Source organism: Tachypleus tridentatus, chromosome 1 (genome assembly GCF_004210375.1).
Source record: "Tachypleus tridentatus isolate NWPU-2018 chromosome 1, ASM421037v1, whole genome shotgun sequence".
NCBI lineage: Eukaryota > Metazoa > Arthropoda > Merostomata > Xiphosura > Limulidae > Tachypleus > Tachypleus tridentatus.
Window position 1 is genome coordinate 37,913,520 of NC_134825.1, and position 21,726 is coordinate 37,935,245.

At 34.0% G+C, this 21,726-nt stretch overlaps 1 protein-coding gene across 2 annotated transcripts in view; it reads left to right on the forward strand.

Moving 5' to 3' along the window:
• The window catches only part of LOC143246344 (uncharacterized), a 169,977-nt gene that overhangs the window by 23,267 nt on the left and 124,984 nt on the right, over positions 1-21,726 (forward strand). The window lies entirely within an intron of this gene.

Here is a 21,726-nt window from a genome sequence, read left to right on the forward strand (position 1 = left end):
AATACTTCCGTAGTCATTAGAGAGAATAAAATTTTAAAATTCGCGCAATAATCATATTCGTATGTTATCAATGGACAATGCTTCCTGTACTAGTATACCGGATAATGTAAGACACTTTTGGAGATCACATCATTATTAACTTTAATCATTTTAACTTTAGATCTAACAAATAACTAAATGTTTACTAGGTTAACATTAACCATTCCAACAAATGTTTTACAAAAGAAATACGTATATCATTAATCTAATTGATACCGTATGTAGCCACATCTAGCTATCTGCTGATAGGTAAATCCGAAGACTTACTGCTGTTCCAACGGGGGAAACTAATTAATACTGTGAATAATATTATTATTTCAGCGAGTTTTTAGTGGTAAATTAGTATGCTACTTTGTGCCAGCATTATATTTATTTGTTTGTTTTTGAATTTCGCACAAAGCTACTCGAGGGTTATCTGTGCTAGCCGTCCCTAATTTAGTAGTGTAAGACTAGAGGGAGGGCAGCTAGTCATCACCACCCACCGCCAACTCTTGGGCTACTCTTTTACCAACGAATAGTGGGATTGACCGTCACATTATAACGCCCCCACGGCTGAAAGGGCGAGCATGTTTGGCGCGATGGGGATGCGAACCCGCGACCCTCAGATTACGAGTCGCACGCCTTAACACGCTTGGCCATGCCGGGCCAGCATTATATTTTATTTTAAATTTTACAACATGAATAACGTAATTATTAGCACCTGTAATGTAAATGTTAAAATGAACAGGCTTTTTAAATTAATAATATTAGTATTTTATTACACTTTACAGAAGATTAGTAGAAAATTCTGGAATTATTATCGTAAAGACATTGGATATTTGTATATTCATATATTTTGATCAGTTGCCAAAGCAGATAATGTTAGAAAATATAGCTAGCTATGTATTTATATGATGTTTTGCGTTGCAAAAGGTGCCTTACTGGCAGTACTTAGGAATTAACCTTTTGACGTGACTAGTACAACCCTTATTTGCCATACAAACCACCTCCGTCTCGAGCATGAGCCTAAGAAATACAAAAATGGATTACGTCATACGACCTGTGGTGTGGACAAAAACTTGTTTGTGAGAGAAAAAGAACGTGATAGGTTCAGCTGTTAAAAAGTATCTTACTAGTCACAGCTACTGAGCTAATCCTTTAGCTAAGAGAGTAAGAATGTGGAAAATGTAGTTGTCACAAAGTTCCTTATTAGTGACAATTACTGGGCTAATCCTTCAGCTGAAATGGTGAGAATGTGGTAGGTTTAGTTGTTAAAACGTGCTTTATTAGTGACAGTTACTGAGCTAATCCTTCAGCTGAAATGGTGAGAATGTGGTAGGTTTAGTTGTTAAAAAGTGCCTTATTAGTGACAGTTACTGGGCTAATCCTTCAGCTGAAATGGTGAGAATGTGGTAGGTTTAGTTGTTATAAAGTGCCTTATTAGTGAGAGTTACTGGGCTAATCCTTTATCTAAGAGGTTAAGAATGCTGTAGGTTTAATTGTTAAAAAGTGCCTTATTAGTGACAGTTATTGGGTTAATCCTTTATCTAAGAGGTTAAGAATGTGGTAGATTTAGATGTTAAAATGTGCCTTACTTGTGACACTTATTAAGTTAATCCTTTAACTTGAATAAATGGGATAATCACGTAAGTAAGAAAAATAGCTGGTATGTGAAGAAGCCTAAAATATTTGTGTAGTTTTTAATACTATTTTTAATCTGAGATTACTGTCATTCCGATTCCTATATTTCTTTCATTGGTTCATTCGAGTTAAGAAAGTCTGTTGGACATTTTACTGAATGTTCAAATGAGTAACAATAAATAATCATGAAACTTTTACAAATAATAACTTTAAACACTATTTTAAAATTGCAATGCACAGTAAAAAACACGATACGTTTACAATGCATAACAGTAGAATTTATATTTTTATTCTATGGCGAAAACACAAATTATTCTATATCAATAAAACTGAGAATCACTTGAAGGAAAAAACGGTTTATTATGTTTATTTTCGATTTGTGGGAATACTAAATTATTATAACATCTACATTTCATTGGAGATTACTTTAAGAATACGGTTAGAAAAGCATAAAAACTGTTAACACAAACAAACATATATTTTTAATAGTAACTTTGAGCTTTCGTATCCATAAAACTTGTCAGAGCGCTTTTGTATTATTTTCTAGCAATTTGTTCTTGGCTTCAATTTATATACTCAAACTTTTTCAGATAATCGGTATATTGAAGTTTCATACAGACGTGCTTTATCTCAGTGATTAAGAGAAGGCACTTGTCTTCAAGAGTAATTGTTACTGGAGAATGTAGTTACAAATACTTCATTTCCGTATATTCTAACAATGAATAGCTTTACTTATACGTAACCATGGTTTATCTAACTCTTTTAAAACATTACCCTGCCATGACCTTCTTCGCATAAGTATATAAGGCTGCCAATTCATTGCAACTCTAATAATTACTTTCATCGCATATAAAGCGCCGCCGCGGACGCTTTAGTGTTACTAATACTTTGCTTGAAGCAATGTAATACTTGATGAAGTATAGCGCGGGTGGCATTGTTCGCTCCGTAACTGTCTGCCAACTTTACTTGCTCGAAACAGGATGGTGAGGCTTAAAAACCGTCAGTCACTGAACGCTGGAGAAGAAACAAGAAAAAAAAACACATCCCAACTTTGTAGAGACACTTTATAAGTCAGTTATCGGTCGCTGAACTGTTGCACTGACAAAGTTGGGGGTGGGGCAAATTGTTGGTAATTTGAGGCAGACCAAGATTACAGAATATAATGATTTATTGCCTTAATATAAGATACTTTAGAAGACCGAAGGAGTTATCAAAAGAGTATGTGACTTGCGTAAATAAATACGTTTTCACTAATTCTCTGCGCGTTATTTATTTCTTCGGCATTCGCAGGCCCGGCCTGGCCAAGAGGTTAACGTACTCGACTTGTAATCTGAGGGTCGCGGGCTCGAATCCCCGTTACACCAAACATGCTTGCCCTTTCAAGGGTGGAAGCGTTATTATATGACCGTCAATTCCACTATTCGTTGGTAAAGGAGTAGCCCAAGAGTTGACAATGAATGGTGATGACTAGCTGTCTTCGTTCTAGTCTTACACTGTTAAATTAGGGACGAATAGAGCAGGTAGCCCTCGTGTAGCTTTGAGCGAAATTCAGAATAAAGAAACAGCATTCGCAAAAAAACAACAACAGAGGTTTCAGAATTGGATACCACATAAGTCCTGAATAGCAAAATAGATTCCAATTCGTGCATGAATAATCCTGTAGCCGCATATGCCGATAAAATAAAAAACAACAACAACTAGTTAACGTTAGCCAGTTGGCTCAATTATTTGAAAATTAAAAAACAGCAACAACAACAGCAATCAATCACACTCACGCGTATTTGTTTCGTTTTTTTCGAATATTCACGTGGTTTCCCAAGGGTTCTCTGGACTAGTTGATATTCTGAAGTATCAACAACATTCATCATCAGATGGCGTGCTGCTCCTTTCTGACCAAATAAAAGATGGTCATCGGCACTTTTATAAAGCATTCATGTGCAGAAAATGCGAAAATACCTTTTTGCACTAGTGGGACGTGAATAGGAGGTCCACAGTTATAGATACAACTTAAATACATTTAAAATGATACTTTTGTGGACGAGTTTTACGAAGAAAAAAAAAGTCATTAAAGCAAAAACTAAAATGCACGTTACAAATGTAACCAGTTCACAACGTTAAAGGAAAGAAAACACAGTTAAAATGTCAAATGCAGGTTTACTGACTTGAACTGCACATCATCACGTATATCTAATTGAAACTAAACTTACGCATGTTTATTGATTAATGAGAGAATCTCGTCCAAATGGTACTACTTTGCTTTTTGAAGTGTTTTTTCTTTGTTTGTTAATGAAAGAATAGCAATATATATCCTTACTTGTGCGGTTTGTTATTTATGTATTTCCTAGGTTCCTCGTGTCCCTCTGCTTTTTGAGATCTAGCAATATTTCACGTGTTTGACAAGTTACTGAATAGGTTAGGTAATTAACTGTCTCGTTTCTAACGCCCAAAGTGTCGGATTTTAACGAAAAATCTGATACATGACAGAGGGAAGCTCAACTTTTACAAATATTCAACGAAATAAAAGTGAGGGAGAAACCGGGTACTAACCGGCAGTGGTTACATTAGTTAACTTCGTGGTTTTACGATCTTTTACGGGAAGAACAGGAGATGATAACACCCGCTAAATGTTTTGTATCTACACAGATCTAATCAATAATATGTAATTATTATGAATGAGACACATTTGATATTATTCTAATTAATTACACATTATACGGCATTACGTTGTAATTACTTACCATCCTTAATGTTTGTCAGAATGTGTGATGCTACTATCTTTGGCTCAATATACAACTGTATTTAGTCCAATGTAATTGTGGTAATGGAAAATAAGTTTTCACCTAAGAAAAACAACCAGTTGTTAGATTATGCACTTAAAAATACACAATTAGTAATACACTTGAACTTAATAAGGCTGTTACAGTAGAAGGAAAAGACGTCTGAGACACTAACAGATGTTTAACCAATAAAATAAAAGGAAAAGTTAGAGAGAAAACAACGTTCTAATTCGTGTCTCCCACCACTCAAAATACAGTTAATGTTTTAACACTCTCGTAATACTCTTTGTCCAACACAGCCAGTTTGATCTGTTTACAATGATGCGTAATCATAAGTCACTGACATCTCACGGTTTTTTTATATGCGAAGTTTAAAACCAGTAGTGCAACCATAAACGGACCACCCTGTGTGTGTATAAATATATATATACATAAACTGTGTAAACAGTCCTAATACTATAAATTACATCAGTTATACACAGGCGATGAAAAACAAACCCTATATCTATTATAAGATTCTAGCGTTTAAAAAATACATTGTAAATTATTGTCAATATTTAATAAATCAACACTCAAAAGAATTGAGGACATTTCGTCTATCGTTGATATAGCAATAAGTTTGCGGACTTGAAATCCAAAAATCTGTGGTTTTATTCCCCAATCTGATAGTGCAGTATAGCTTTAAAAAACAACAACAAACAAACAACATTCAGTCAAACAATGATCAGTCAAAAGTTTCAACTATACGGCCGCTGTGGAAGATCAAATTAGGGGTTATGAGTCAGATGTTTTGACCCACACCTCTCATTGCCTTTCGTTGTCTCCAACCAGTGATGGAAGGGAGTCACTCATAATATTTCAACATAAAAAGCAGTTTCTAAAATAAACTTATTATAGAAATAAACCATTTTATATTTTCAACTTTTATATAACTCCCAACTTCCACCCTTCAAATAATTATTACAAAATGACTATAACTATAAACATTTACCTTGATAATTCAATAATAACTAACTAAACAACCATTTAACTGTAAACCAGGTAAATTCGTCATTTGGACCCTATTTACCAACCACGTCACTATATAAATATAAAGTTTAATCAGTTATAAACTTTAGATGATGTGGAATATCTAGTGCCATTTTTATGATCTCAAAGCTTTAGTTATTCTATTCATAAACAAATTATTTTTAAAATGCTGCAGTTTAATCTTTTCCTAACTTCTCAGTTTTTATATCCATTATATTTTATTTATATGCAAGCAATCGAACATTACGTATAAAAGAATTACTGCTATTACAAATGGTTAAACATATTTTCAATTATGAGATAACTATTATTTTTAATAGAATGTAAGTGACTGGTCTTAATATATCATTTATTAAGTAGCTCGGTATGCTGGTCCAGAAAGACCAACAACGGGTAGATGGGCTTGTAGCAACTTACCAGATTATATTTAAATACGTTTTGTCAAAGTAGGAGTTAGTGCTCAACCATGGTGTTAAGGGTCTATAGTTATAAATTCCATCATTTTATATTTAAATAATGGTGGTTGGGAGTCACACAGACGTAGAAGTGGGTTTATTCCTACCATAAGATTATTTTAACAACTATTTTTTTATTGTGCGTCAGATTATTAGTATTAACTACCATCTGTCTCTGGCTGCAGACAGCGAAAGATAGTAGGAGCTGAGACGCTGTAGGTAAAAAACACGTGACTCCTTACCCCTAATTTGATTTTCTGTCTCTGATACCAATTTTAATATTTACGTTTCGATATGTCTAATAGTCGGAACGTCTCTAACACTATTGGCTACTATGATTGCAGACATTTTCTATTATGATAGGGATTGCAAATTGTCAGTTTTTCTTGGTTTATGTTGAAATCTAACACTAGACATCTCGGTTTTGTTATACATATATATATAAACGTGTATGTGTATGCATAATACATTACATAAAAGTGATTTAGCAAATATTATTAACGCATGTAAATCCAATCTATATGCCATGAACAAGATAACTCGTGAGAGATAGTTTACAGTATAAATCACGTTAAAAATTCAAGACTGTTTTAAGTTTATCGTGACATAGCTAGTTAGTACTGAAGAGTATGACATCACAATTGTCATTCTTCATAGTATATTCCATTCTTTCTATCTTCCCCAGTGGTATAGCCGTATGTCTGCGGAATAATATTGCAAGAAATCGGGTTTCCATACCCCTGGTGGGCAGAGCACAGGTAGCCCATTGTGTAGCTTTGTGCTTATTTCTAAACAAACAAACGTTCTTTCTGTTTCTCTGTTCAATAAAATATTTTCTATGTGACATTTATCTTTACCCGTACGATTTTAGGATCGTTTCGTTAATAAGTTTCATAGCAATATATATTTAGGTTTGTAAACTAGAGAGTAAGGTTTGCTTACAATATTTGTTTTAGTTTATGTGCTATTTCCAAGTTCTGTGGAGTTAAACGCAAAGGACTTTGAATGAGACACCTTAATTTTGGGATTACGTGAACACTTTTATAACCAAGTATTCTTGATATAATAATTACAATTTAAGCTTCTTTTGTTTTTTTTGGTTTTTTTTTTACGGAATTCTGAATAACCGCATTAATGTTACTTGTGTAAAGAAAGCTGGATTCTTCATAAATGGCCGAAGTTTTAATCCCGTTCATTGTCCCCTTCTGGCCGTAAAACCAGTTTCTCAACCTTTTCCAACCGAAACGTTCTTCACCCGGGTTTCAAAGTGAATTTATCTATGTGTGCATGTTTCGATGAATGAAATGACACACGCTCACACAATGAAACTGCCGATACATTTTTGATTTTTTATAAAAAATGACCAGTCGTCTAACTAGCTTTTGAGTCATTGATACAACCAGATTTCAAAGAAATAGATTTCTTAACAACTTTTGATTTGACAGAACAAACTCTCAAAAGTATTTTCTTTACATATACAAAAAAACTACAAGTTCTTAATTAGGCCCTTTTATTTCATCCTGTCGAAATCTGAAATAATATCAGGCAGATAACTTGTGCAGTATTTCACATTTCTTAGATAATTATATGAAGTTTCCTTTGAATACGTAACTCTTCATAAAGTAGCATAGATTTATTTTTAATAAATATCGTGACAAACGTATCGACTTGGAACAGGATTGAAAGACACCGTATTTGAAATTTTCATTGTTGCTACATCGTATGTTTTAGTTGAGGTTTTGTACAAAAAAGTGAGACTGAAAAATATGTCCTTCAGTCAGTCTATGATTTGTTGTTAGTCTGTTATTTGGCGGCGGACCTCCTAGAAAGCTACTCATTGTGCACGTGTCAATGTTACCTCTTGTGCTTTGAAGTTATTACTTGTGTTTGACACTGACTAAATAAATAAAGAAATGACGCCATCTTGAACCTAACAGACAAGATTCTGCCAAATCATTACAAAAAGGCAAGAACATCTCATTAAAAACAAACTTTACAAATTTAACACTCCTACGAAAAGTGGGGCCTAATAAGCCCCAGAGCAACTTGAAAGGTTATTAATATTAGGCTAATAATTTTGTATTTAAATGAAATTGCCATTTAAATGCATTAATGAATGGATTAACGAGATTCCCACTGTCCCTATCTACTATCTAGCGAAACCACAGCCAGGGGAATGGGCTTGGAGAAATCAGGACTAGAAACGTCTTTTCGTAGGAGTGTTAATTTTAAAGTCACTAACCCTCAGTGACGACAAATACAATTCATGGAAATTTATATCGATCTTTTAAAGACGTTATTTTTATACGTGCATTGATCTTGTCGAGTAAAAATTAAATTTTGGCTCTCAGTGAAGGTACTTGTGTAATATACATTTAATATCCGTTGTTTGTTTTCATTCTTACTCCCACCCCAAAAAAAAATACATTAGTGTTGCAATAGCTTAGGTGAAAAAGCTTATCGTTTTTCGTAAAAAAAAAAACGACGAAAGCAACAACCCTGACCTAGATTTTTTTTTACAAATCTCCAGCTACTAACCTTGGATGTCGAGGTGGACCATAATTAATAAATGCTTGTTTCTCTTAACGAACGAAACATTCACCCTATAATACGCTCATATTAGTATTCACATTTACTTAGACGAATACATGACACATTAATAAAAAACGTTGACAACATTGACAAAAATGATTAATTCGCGTATTTTCGTACAAAAGGAGTGTGCGTGTGTGTGTGTATTTTCTGATAACAAAACCACATCGCTGAGTCCATCGAGGGGAATCGAACCCCCGACTTTAGCGTTGTAAATCCGAAGACTTACTGTTGTACCAGCGGAGGACGTGCAAAATGAGTGTTCCCATATTTTGGATGAGACAGAAAAGAATAAGATATCTTTTAATTAGTGCTAAGCTTAGTTTTACATGTTTCAAGTTACTTTAAAGCTAAAAAGTAAAATGAACTCGTTAAAGGCATTTTTTTCCAAAAACCCAGATTTTTTTTGTAGAACTCTTAATTAATCCTATATTAAATACGTTGTATATGTAATTCTTTCTGTTGAACTATAGATAGAAACTATTATTTAAACTAAGTCTTGCTTTATTCGGTTTATAATATATATGTATATACATACTGTAAATGTCAGCTTCATTGTTCCTCTTTTAACATTACTTAAAAGTGAAATTACTCTAGAATAAACCAAGTTTAAAATTATCAGTGATCGATGAAGCTTAGCGTTAAACTCCTGTTGACGTATGTTATGAATAGATTTTTATTTGATCCTGCTTTTGCGACTGCTTTGCAGACGTTAGATCGATTTCCACCGTTTATTTAAGCACTGTCACACGAAAGATATTTCAAACAACTGTTTAATTATTAATGAAAAATCGTCGTTAGACGTTTAAGTTCCCAGACCATGACTTGAAACTCCATATATTTTTCTTTCTTACAAATACTGTTCAAACTTCAAAATATCGATTATGTTGTTTTAATAATTTTTTTAAAAAGCAAACTCTTGTTCTCAAACTTTGCTTAAATTAAAACGCTTTACTGAGCCACAGTCGCTCTTTCGTTTCGTTTTCATTACGTTAATGGCCAGAAAGTGCACAATGTAGTTTTATCAAAATAATAAATTAGTGCACTAACGGCGGCGCCTTAATGGCACAGCGGCAGCTCTGCGGACTTACGACGCTATAAATCGGGTTTCGATGCCGGTGGTGGGCAGAACACAGATAACCCATTGTGTAATTTTTTGGCTAGTTACAAACGCTAAAGACAAGGATAGAAATATATTAAATCAGCAACTCTCTAATCAAAATGAGAAAGTTGTGGCGAAGAACTTATCAGCGATCGAGATGAAAAAAACATTATGGCTTGTCTCTTTGGAAATATCAGCACAAAATTAGCACAAAACTAAGGGTAAAAGATAACGTTTGCCACCGTTTAGGTTTAAATAAGAAATAATAATTAAAGAAAGCATGTTGAACTCGTTTTGAACTTTACTTAGACTCGACATTTCATTTGGAAAGATGAATCTTATTTTACGAATGATATGACTTTAAATATATATATATAATGTATAGTTATACATCGTAATACTGGTTCGTATATATTTTTTACTTATCTTACAAATTAATGTCGTTATTTATTTTAAAAATTTCGAAATAATATTATTTTATGGTTGTTTTAAGCTATTATATTGATTAACAAGGTACTTAGCCTAATGTCATAAACAGCTGATAAACAAGCTTAAAAACGTCAAACTAAATATCATGTTATTTCTTTAGTTTTACTAAACAAATATTTTCAAAGCTTTTATTTAGTTATGTACAGAATGAAGGTGTTTAAGACGGCCACCAGTGGCACAGTGGTATATCTGCAGACTCATATTGCAAGAAACTGAGTTTCAATACCTGTGGTGGGCAGAGCACAGATAGCTCTTTGTGTAGTTTTGTGCTTAATAACAAACAATAGCGTTTAAGAATATAAAAAAAATGCCAGCTGCAAATAGAATGGCCGATACTTTGGGTTTTGACGTATTGATCATTATGATGTGAGTGTATTTTGTAACTTGGTATTGACTATCAAACTACTTAAGTTGAATCAGTCCAAAATGATGTTATACAAAATTTAATGGATGTAAAGTCTCTTCAGATACATGTTTTGATGAATAAACAGTGGTTTGATGAATTTGGTCTATCTTTAAAATCTGGCAACCTGCCAAGATATTGGTATATATTGGTTTCACAAAAATAACTACACAAGTAGTAAGCAACATTTATGTCTAAGATGCAAACACCAACGGTTTTAAGTACATCTCTTGTGTATTTTTAGGTTTTCACGCAAAGCTACACGATGGCTATCTGCCCCTAATTTTGAAGTGCTAGGCTTGAGGGAAGGCAACTTAGTCAACACCACCAACAGTCAATTCTCGGGCTTCTCTTATCACATCGAGTAGTGGGAAATGATCGTCCTTTTTATAACTCACCTACGGCCTTAGTACGTGAAGCGTCGTTTATTATTATTTTGTTGGTGATAGGGGACATGAACCACGGAACCTCAGCGATACAGTCTGACGTGTTAACCACCAGGACTCGCCACTACTACACATTTTGGAAAGAATGATCAGTGTTTAAGAAAATTTTAAAAATGGGGTTGTTTGAAAAACAGACTAGTTTTGAAAAATTTTAAATAACATTAGAAAACGAATAAGCTGTGTTATTGAAAAACGAAAACGAAATTGTGACTAATAATACAGAACAAGGTTCAACATTTCGTTTGTGTAAAAAAAAAAAGGTTTAAGAAATAAAGTGGGACTATTTTGAAAAGCTAATGAATTTGGTAAAAGTATGAAAGTGTACTAGAGGTACTTCCGGGGGATTCCTGAAAAGTGTTTTATTTCAAGAATAAATAAAAGTAAAATTAATAGTAACAAATATGTTAATTTCTTGCATTTGAGGTTCACATGTCATGCTGTGTGCTAACCTACAACGTGCATAATTTGTCTCGTGATTCATCGCAATTTAGTTGCACCATGACAGTACAAACTGCAACATTAAGTGTCCCTTATGACAAAGAACACACTACTGTATAATGTTGCGAGTGGTTAAAACAAGTAAACCTCTAGGCAGCCTTTGGCCCCCTTTCGGAGACACAGTCCTTTGGAAAATAACTTCTTAGATATGCCATTAAATATTCTTCCATCTAGCACAGAATGGCTGTTTTTTTTGTCTGGTTTGGTTTGTGTGAAATTTCGCGCAAAACCACACGAGGTCTATCTGCGTTAGTCGTCCCTAATTTAGCAGTGTAAGACTAGAGGGAAGGCAGCTAGTCATCGCCACCCACCGCCAACTCTTGGGCTACTCTTTTACGAACGAATAGTGTGATTGACCGTCACATATAATGCCCCCACGACTGTAAGGGCGAGCATGTTTGGTGTGACGGGAATTCGAACCCGCAATCTTCAGGTTACGAGTCAAGTGCCTTAACACATCCAATTTCTGTTTTCTCTCCGTGTTAAAAAATAGGCTGGTAAAAGTGATAATTATTTCATTCCTCTGGGAGGACTGGTAAATTTACAGATTCATGACGCTAAAGTCTGGGGTTCGATTTTCTGCGAGCACAGCAAATAGTCTAATTTGGTTTTGTTCTAAAACAAACAAATGTATTATTTGAGACGGAGATATAATCCTGTCTTTTAATACGCTTTTTATACAGATTAATAGATAACATTTTTATCGATTTTACATCTTGGTTATTAACACTTGAATGAAAAAATATTAACCATCTGTAGTAGAAGCATAATTACGTAATTTTTTAAACTTATGTTTAGGTTTTCGTAAAAAAACAAAGTAGACAGTATACAGTCTTATTTAAAATGAAACCTATGCGGCACCGCATTGTGAAAGCTCACCACTTGTGCACAATTATAATGTTTTATTTTCTGTTTTAAATCCAAAGCCATTTCAGTTTGAGAAGGACTGAAAATTTAAATTAAGGTTTCAGATTAACTATCACGTTTTCCATAAATGTATGGAGAAAAATTATGAGTTACTTTATGTCTTTATGATTGTGCTAGCCCTAACTGTTAGAAAATGAACACTATGTATGTGCACGTACATCGTGTTTATGAACATTCACATTTTCTGATATTTCTTTTCTGTTGGTTTTACGTACAACTAAACTGATCACAATATCGAGTTTCATGTAAAAACAATTTTAAGAAAATGTAAGCAATAGTCTCTTTACGCAAGAAACGTATAACGTTAGGGTATATTGATTGAAGCTTCTTTCGGAACGTTGAAAATTCTGAGGCGTGACATACGGATCACAAAAGAATTCGTTACTAAGCAATTGCATGTATAAATTTGCAATCTGATCGTAGAAAAATCTATTGTTATTAAACTATACATGCATAATAGTGGCTTATCAAAGCAAACTTAACATACAAAAAGATATATTAGTCGTTTTTTTTCTTATTTGTTGACAAGCACAAACTTATATTTATACTCTATATTTTAATCAGCGCAGGTATCAAAACCAATTTTCAGCGTTTTAAGCCCCTCAGACTCATAGTTTTGCTATCAGGAGGTTTATTTAACACGTAGAGCTTTATAGAGAGTGAACTGAAAGTGTTTGTTTTGAATTTCGCGCAAAGCTACTCGAGGGCTATCTGCGCTAGCCGCCCCAAATTTAACAGTGTAAGACTAGAGGGAAGGCAACTAGTCATCACCACCCACCGCCAACTCTTGGGCTACTCTTTCACCAACAAACAGTGGGATTGACCGCACATTATAACGCCCCCACGGCTAAAAGAGCGAGCATGTTTGGCGCGACGGGGTTGCGAACCCGTGACATTCGGATTACGAGTCTCACGCCTTAATCCACCTGGCCATGCCAGGCCCGAACTGAAAATGACAGTTGGTTGTGGTAATATATATTTTTAAACATAGTGTGATACTTGTGTCTAGTGGTTGGTAGAGATATACTAAAGTAATTTTTGCTGCATACCAGTTGTGTAGGAAACAGTCGTTTAATTAAACCTTATTAGCATCTTTTCTCAGATAAGATTAGTGTCAGTTGTTTGTGTCCGCCAGGTTTTAATATTATTTCAACAAAATAAAATATATATATCAAATCAGTTCTGATTTATAAATTGTTTCTCTTCAGTTTTTGTCAGAAATATAACTTTTTGTCTATAGTTAAGCACAAAGCTATACAATGGGCTATCTGTGCTCATTTCACCACGAGTATCGAAACCCAGTTTCTCGCTTTGTAAGTCTGCAGACATACTAGAAACGTAATCATAAGAGTAGGAAGCAATAGAATGTTAGTCGGATTACAATACGAAGTGTGTGTGTGGTAATGGTATTAATATGGTATAAGGTATTATATGAAAAAGTCCATATTTCAGTCTAGCTATAGCTCCACTAAGCAAATAAGTTCCTAAGCATACTATGAACGTTATATATATATATAAACATTGAGTTGTCTGTCTTTGTTCGTAAAGATTAAAATATCTTATATATTCATTGTATAGATGGCAGCACAAGTAATGATAGAAAAATTATGAGATGAAGATTTTATTTATTTTTTTCCGATATGCATTTCAGAAAAGCACAACATCGTATCTTAAAATACTAAACTACGCTTCTCTCGCTCATGAACATTTTTAATCTTTCTTAACGCAGTTTGTAACCTAGTTTTATTTGTCTGTCGTTTACGTATCACACTTTCCTTTTCTAACATTGTCGTCTAAAAAAGTTGTTACAAATAATGTGAAAAATAAAGAGATTGTTTTTATGTCCACGTTGGTTTATATTTAACCAGGAATGGCTCAGTGGTCAGCATGCTCGATATGTAAATTCGAAAGTTAACGGTTCGTGTTCCATTGCTACAAAGAAATGATATCTTTATTTTACAACCGTGAGTGTGCTATAATAATAAAATGGCACTACTTGGTGAGATAAAAGTAGCCCACGAGCTGGTGATGAGTATTTGGTAAAAGTATAAAAAGTGTACTAGACGTATTTATGGAGGTTCTCGTAAAGAGTTTTATTTCAAGAATGAATAAAAGTAAAATTAACAGTAACAAATATGTTCATTTCTTGCTTTTGATGTTCACATGTTATGCTGTGTGCTAACCTACAACGTGCATAATTTGTTTTGTGATTCATCGCAATTTCGTTCCACCATGACAGTACAAACTGCAGTGTTAAGTGTCCCTTATGCGACATCATTTTAGTGTCTACAGGTTGAATGACAAACAACACACTACTGTTTTTTTTTTCTAATCTATTGATTCAATCTCACGGCGTGTCAGCAGTAAGCTTACAGACTTACACTGTTAAAACTCGATTTTCTGCAGTGAACGGAGCGTAGGGAGCCTATTGTTAGCCTTGTATTAAAAAGACAATTCGTAATAAAGGACAGCTATGTCCGTCCATCGTTGTAGATTTGCACCAGTGTTCCAAACAACAAACAAATAATCCTTTGAATGTTAAAAATGAAGTATATGTTTTATTAACTTCGTAAATGCAAGTTCTCCCGATTTGACAGCCGTAAATTTACGAATTTACAACACTAAATTTAGGGGCTCGATTCTCCTCGATTGATACAATAACCCACTGTGGCTCTGCTATAAGAAAAATACAGACTCTTAAATACTGATATATATGTATAAAATAAAGAACTGTTATAAAAGAATTACAAGTACAATGTTATATATATATATATATCAAGTCGCATTTTTAATTTCTTTATAATGGTTCTTTATTTTTGTTCTACTGTTAGAGGCTGAAGAACCTGTTTATTGGTTGTCAGTTTAAACAATGTGTTAAGGGAAATGAATAATTATAATACTGCAACTAAAATACTGCGTTAGATATTGACGTTCTGTCTATCAGTTGATGGAATAAATCTCTTATTTTCTGAGACCATATCTCTAAAAAGTGATGACACGAACAATAATATGACAGTACCGTTTCTTCTTCGTCAGAACACTTTCATAGCTTAATTCTTAACTTTAAACTACTGACAAAATCTTTAAAAGTTAAAATAAAATTGTATTAAAACTTCTTTTCCATACATTAGGAACTGACTTTGTCCAATACGTTACAATCACAAGAAAAAATATAAATTTACACACACGTAAACGTATTTATTCATCTATTTATCTATATGATTATTGCTATGTTTGTCTTTATGAATTATGTAGTAATCTAAGTTTATCTCTGTGTGTTCCAGTATTCATTGTTTCATTTCACTTTAGTGTAGCTTGTAGGTGATTATTTCTGAAAATTTGGTTTTTGTACCGATACTAATTGTTCTCAATGTTTTGATAGAAAAATAACGAAACTGAAACGTTAATTGTAAAGACGGGTCTCTATAGACGACAAAATTTACGCGGAATTACTACATATAACACACAGATAAAGTTAACTGAAGAGATCATTAAACACGTTTAACGTGTTATTTTTTAACAGATGAGAATCCTTTAGCAATATTACGAAAGTTTGTGTTATGCGTTGGTAACTGTACTGACGTTCTTTTGTCTAGTAATGTAAAACTATTGCTTATCGAGTCTTAACACCCGTGGCTTTCCATTAATCTCTGTCTACAATAAATTACTTTCTGTGCTAAATGGTCTTAGAATCTTTGCAGTAGATCAGACGAAAATAGGACACCTGCACGTTAAACTTTAGAACATCCAGGGAGAAGTGTAGGGCGAAGGTGGAACAACCGGTCGCTACTTTCAAGTTCTCTGTCCTACCACACATTGATGTTTAAAAGACTCCGTAGTGAAAATAAACCGAACGATGAATGATGCTGGCTGAGCCTTCATCATTGTTAAACTCGGAAATTGTGAGAATGCTTCATTGTTAACAGTTGTATAATAACAATACCATAAATTGTTAATGCTTTGTGTCAAGCTACGTTCTATCATGTCCCTGTCGTAAAAGATGTGACATGTAAACCTGCCGGAGGGTTCAAGTTCATGGGGAGATATAAGTTTTTCCACTTTGTTGCCCACCGGGGTAAGTTTCTCCACTCGCCCAACCGGATTTGACGTTTTACAACCACTAGTGAAAGTCGTTTGACCTCGTGACCTGAAGAGAGAGTGAATGGCCTGAAGATGGCGTGTCTCTATAGGACAGCGACTGTCAGCGTTCTACATTGCGAGTGTTCTTATGTCGATTGTGTTAATCTGAGCGCTTGTGTAAAACTTTCACCTCCTTTTGCTTATTTTGTCATATCTATTGTTCTGTGTTTTACATTGCAAAGATTTATGTAACTAGTGCTGTTATAAAAGTAGTAACTCAACAAAAGTAATATCATATATTTCTAAAATCATTAAAACCGACGAGGGAAGTGAAAACTACGGCCAGTGTACGGTGTGACAAACACGGCTTCGTCTCAAAGTTAATCTTGTAATAACTGGTGACAAAGATTTTGTAATCATAAGAATGTATCATCACTTAAAACTCGTGATTATACATACTAATCATATTAGTATTATACACACTAATCATATTAGCTCCTATTTGATACTGAGATCGATTTATTTATAGTATAATGGTTAAGATAGTTGGTTATTTCCGAGGTAAATAAGACATTCACTTGTGTTATATCATAATTGTTTATTCAGTCAGCATAGTGTTTTCCATTATACTGGACGATTAAGCAAAATAAACACTTTTACGCAAACAGATCTGAGGAGAACACTGATGTTTTAGCTTTCAAAATAGTGACGTCATAGATCCTGTGCTGGAGTTCTTCTAGATGGTTAATCGAGATCACTCTGGTGGCCTTGATAACGAGCTATTGGTCGATACTGAAATCTCCATTCTAACATGTTCTGTTGGAGATTAAGATACGTCTTAAGCCACAGATAACGACAGAATCTTGACTGTATCGGATGTCAGCTTTCAAAACTACTTTCCAACAGAATAAAGGCGCCACTTCAGAAGATTTGGCAGGTGTGTGTTTGAATGAGATTGCGATGATTCCAGATGTTACTGTTCGTTTTTTTGTTGTTTTGTTTTTTGGCTATTTTTTTAAGAAAACAGTCGTTAAGTTCATCTTGTGCTTAAAAGCCTGGAAGCCTTCATCAACTTCATTATATTATTTGAATGTTTTGTGGTTGTTATTTTTTTCTTTTGCTTGTTTTACGGGGTAGATGAATTCGTTTTCGTAATCATAGTTTTTATATTGTGGATGAAGGTATCGCTTCATATTAATCTGATGTTTGATTTTGTAGCCAAATATTGTCTTAAATGTGCCTTTTTTAAAAGTTATTTTAATTCCTTGAAGAACAATGAAAAATCTACTTCCAAATATTCATTTGGCTCTATGTACTTAAAAATATCGAAATATAAATATTCTTCCTCGAAAAAATGGTGTTGTTTGGAATTCGCCATAAACCAAAAACACTTACGTTAAGCATGTGCTTAGCATACGTAATTCGTCGTTATTATAAAGTCTGTTTAAATTTAACTCTCTGTATAATACTTTACACATTATAGCATTATAAATTTAGTGTATCTGTAACTTGTATCTATAAAATGTAACCAGTGATGTCGAGAAACCCACTTGTTGAGAAATTTATATGCAAAAACGGCTCGTTTGGGTTGAGAAAATATTTTACATATATCACGGATTTTATATTTTACTTCGCAAAAGAAATTATTGCTCTTATATGAAAATATTCAAACAAATAGCTATAGAAGATCAACCTCTTATGGGTCAGTTTTCTAAGTAACTATTAATCAGTCTTAATTAAGTTTTTAGTAGAGGCATTAGTTATTTACTTATAACATTTTTTATTTACCTTTCTCATTATGTATGTTATACGACTTTTGGTGTGCTTGGTGTCACTTAGTGATCGTGTGTCACAGTGAAAATATTTCTTATATTCGAGGTAACGTGGGTCCCTTGGCTGCTTTAAAACAAATAGAACTCGTTAGAGGACGTAAAAGTTTCCGCACCCCCATCCCTCGTAGTTACTGTAAATAGGTATTCTCAATATAATGAAACAAACTGCATATGTTTCCTACAAACTGGTATTCTCAGTTTGGTACAATAAGTTTTCTATATTTCTTTTAAATATATAATGCCGGTACAGTACAACAAACTGGATATGTTTCATGTACTTAAATAATCTTATTATGGTACAACAACCTGGACGTGTTTCCTGTACATGGATAATCTCATTATGATACAACACCCTGGATATGTTTTCTGTAGATGGATATCTCATTATTGTACTGCCCCCCGGTTGTACAGCGGTATGTCTTCGGATTTACAACGCTAAAATCAGGGATTCGATTCCCCTCGGTGGGCTCAGCAGATAGCCCGATGTGGCTTTGCTATAAGAAAACACACATTATTGTACAACAACCTGGACATGTTTTCTGTACATGGATAATCTTATTATTGTACAATAACCTGGAGATGTTTCCTGTACATGGATAATCTTATTATGGCACAAAAACCTGGAGATGTTTCCTGTACATGGATAATCTTATTATTGTACAATAACATGGAGATGTTTCCTGTACATGGATAATCTTAGTATGGTACAACAACTTAGATATGTTTCCTGTACATGGATAATCTTAGTATGGTACAACAACTTAGATATGTTTCCTGTACATAGATAGTATCAGTATGATACAATAGCCTGTATACATGTCTTTAGGTAGATAGTATGTATTCGGAACTATAGCTGAAATCAGCTGTCATAAGTAACTAAACATATATATATTTACACCACTTTACTACAGTTACTCCATCTCATCAACTACGCAAATCACAATCAATCGTACTGTAATTTTATCTAAACGTTTCGAAACTTGTAGAAACACTTTTCTCTGTTCCTGCAGCCTGTATTAAAATAATCTTCGTTCCCTTGGAAACAGATACTTGGACATGTCGAAAGATCAATGGAAACTGTACTGTTAAGTCTGCCATTACGTGTTGGTTATTTGCTTTCGCAGTTTTTCGCTTCCTTTGAACTGTGCCTTCCTTGTTATCATCTTGCTTGCTATATCAAGTCTTGCTAAGAGGAATTTTAAGATTTGAGAGTGTTTTGCAGGCTCTCGCTGTGAAGTAAGTGTGAATCTCCAAGTGTAATGCCACATAAAGGGTGTAATCTGACTGAGTTATAACTATTTTTCTCCTTTTTGGCACAGATCCAAACTAACTTAATTCAAGTGGTTATGTGACTTCAAAGACAAACCTGAATATATCACCGCCTAGAATCCTAGATAGTCGATTGGAACGTTGGCTTTTATGTAAACATAAAGTATTTTTAAGGATGTCACTCAGCGCTAGTTATCACACTTTATAAAGAGTAACTAAATACCCGTAGTTGTTTTAAAATTTCCCGATATTTTTCACTTCTAAAGAAGACTGTTTATTTGCAGTACAACACTTAACGCTTTCCAGAACTATGAACATGTTTCTTAGTCTCTATTTGGCAATAACTTATTCATCGACTAATTTGTTGTTTTCGATGTACGCACGCATTAAAATAATGCTACTTTTAAAGTCACTTGTAAAGGTTATTAAAATATTGGGTGTTTTTGTTATTATTTGACGACATTTTATTAGAACTAAACATCTTGCTTTCTACAATGAGTATTATGGAGGTTACTGCGTAACACATACATCTTTGTGCAAATTAATTGAAACAAATGGTCATTTTACAACATTTTCAGCATGGCGGCCGGTGTAGGTTCGCTGGACCCGCTGATTTCCTTTAATAGTAATTTTGTCACAGAGATGGCGTCATTAGGTGTGTTTTGCAGTACGGTCGATCTATTTTTGGGATATACAGTATGACGAAATTTTGAGGAATATTATGTCATTCGAAATTGTGTTAGAAGGCCAAGGAGACCAGTCAAAAAACAACTTCTTACCAACTCAATGAAGAAAAAACAGTATCAATGGGGTCTGAAATACAAGAACTGGATGCAAGAACAATGGAGGAAGGTGTTATTCAGTGACGAGACTCATTTCTTCGTACAGGGTCAAAGAAGTCTGCATGTTCGCAGATCTCCAGGTGAGAAACTTCAAGAATTTCACATCAATCAGCTCGTAAAACATCCCTTGAGGAAGATGTTTTGGGGCTTTTTCAGCTACTATAGCGTCGGAAACTTACATATTGTAGAAGGTATGATGCAAGGACCACAGTATATCGAAGTTTTGCAGAGAAGAGTCGTTCCAGAATTGAAAAAGATATTTCCAGATGGATCTGGCATTTTTCAGCAAGATCTGGCTCCGTGCCACACATCGAAACTTGTGAAGAATTTTATGACTACAACGCGAATAAATGTGCTGGACTGGCCTGGAAACTCCCCGGACTTAAATCCTATTGAAAATCTTTGGGCGATTTGTAAAGAAAGACTTCGGGGAAAAGACTGTACTACGAAAGATAAGCTATTTGAGGCCATAATTGAGGTGTGGTACCGCGATTCAAAAATTAGTAAAGATTGCAGTTAACTCGTGGACTCGATGCCAAAGCGGATTAATGATCTTCTGAAAAATAAAGGCGGTCATATCATGTATTAATTTGTGAGTAATTTTTGGATTCTCAGAATTAAAACGCATAATATTGAAAAAATCGTAACTTTCCGTTTTGTTTCAATTAATTTGCACAAGGGAATATAATAATGTCTGTATTATTCTAAATGTTTCATCAATTAGAATATACACAGCAAGTGTAATATACGTGTAAAAATATTTCGGAATATAATATTTTATCTTATTTTCATTTCCAGAAGTCTACGTTTTGAAACTAACATAGAAGTCACTTTATGATTTATCAGGCATTATTGCTTTGATAAGATAATTTGCCAACCAACCCTATCGGAACACGTGTTTAACACTCCGGATTTACGATGTTTGCATCAATAAGGCATGAAGTAAAACATGAAATATCTGAGTGACCTAAAACATGATGAAATGAAATATTCTACAGTCAACGAATTGCCATGTGCCCAAAACTCGTTATCTCTCGATGGGATAGCAGTAGGTCTACTACAAATTTACAACGTTAAAGTCAGGGGTTCGACTACCCTCTGTGAACAAAGCAGATTCTCCGATGTGGCTTTGTTGTGAAACACACACACACCTAAGACTCTCCACACAAATGCAAAAATACCACAATATATACACAAAGTAGAATCACATTACCAAAATTTACAATAATAATGATGAAGAAAATCATGTACTCAAATTACAGTCGCATGACCAAATATCACGGTAAAAATGAAAAATAATACAGTCTATACTCAAAGTATGTTTTA